This window comes from Myotis brandtii, unplaced genomic scaffold, assembly GCF_000412655.1.
Source record: "Myotis brandtii unplaced genomic scaffold, ASM41265v1 scaffold474, whole genome shotgun sequence".
Taxonomy (NCBI): Eukaryota; Metazoa; Chordata; class Mammalia; order Chiroptera; family Vespertilionidae; genus Myotis; species Myotis brandtii.
In genome coordinates this window covers 421,507-422,024 of record NW_005368113.1, presented here as the reverse complement: position 1 = coordinate 422,024, position 518 = coordinate 421,507, and positions in this window count along the sequence as shown.

Here is a 518-nt window from a genome sequence, read left to right as displayed (position 1 = left end):
GGGAGGGCAATGGGGCTCCGTGGGCGGGATTCCCCCTCAGCCCCGCCCAGGGCCCCCGTCCTCTCCCAGCTTCGATCTGAAGGCGGCGGAAGAGACCGTCCCGGAGCAGACAACCGCCACCGCTGGGGGCCAAAGCCAAAACTGTCCGTTACAGCCCGAAACACAGAAGCGGAAAGGCCAGCCAATCAGAGGGTGAGAAAGAGGCTCGCGCTCAGGAACGTAGCCAATCAAAGAGCGGAGGAGGGCGGGGCACTGGGAGGCAACTCAAGCTCCCTCTGCAATCAGAGTGGAAGAAGCTACCGCGCTGCCTCACGTAGCAAGGAGTGGGCGGGGCCAAATTGCTCCCCAGCGAATCGGAAGCTTCACTCCTCCCCCCTCCCTCACCCGCCCACCTCGACTCGGGAATTTATTGGTCACTTTTCGGAACTTGCCTGTCAATTTTGAAAGACAGGCGTTTCTTTAGAGACGCGAGATCCCGCCTCCTCTCTCCCAGCGTGGGGGAAGAGCCTTAAAGGGCC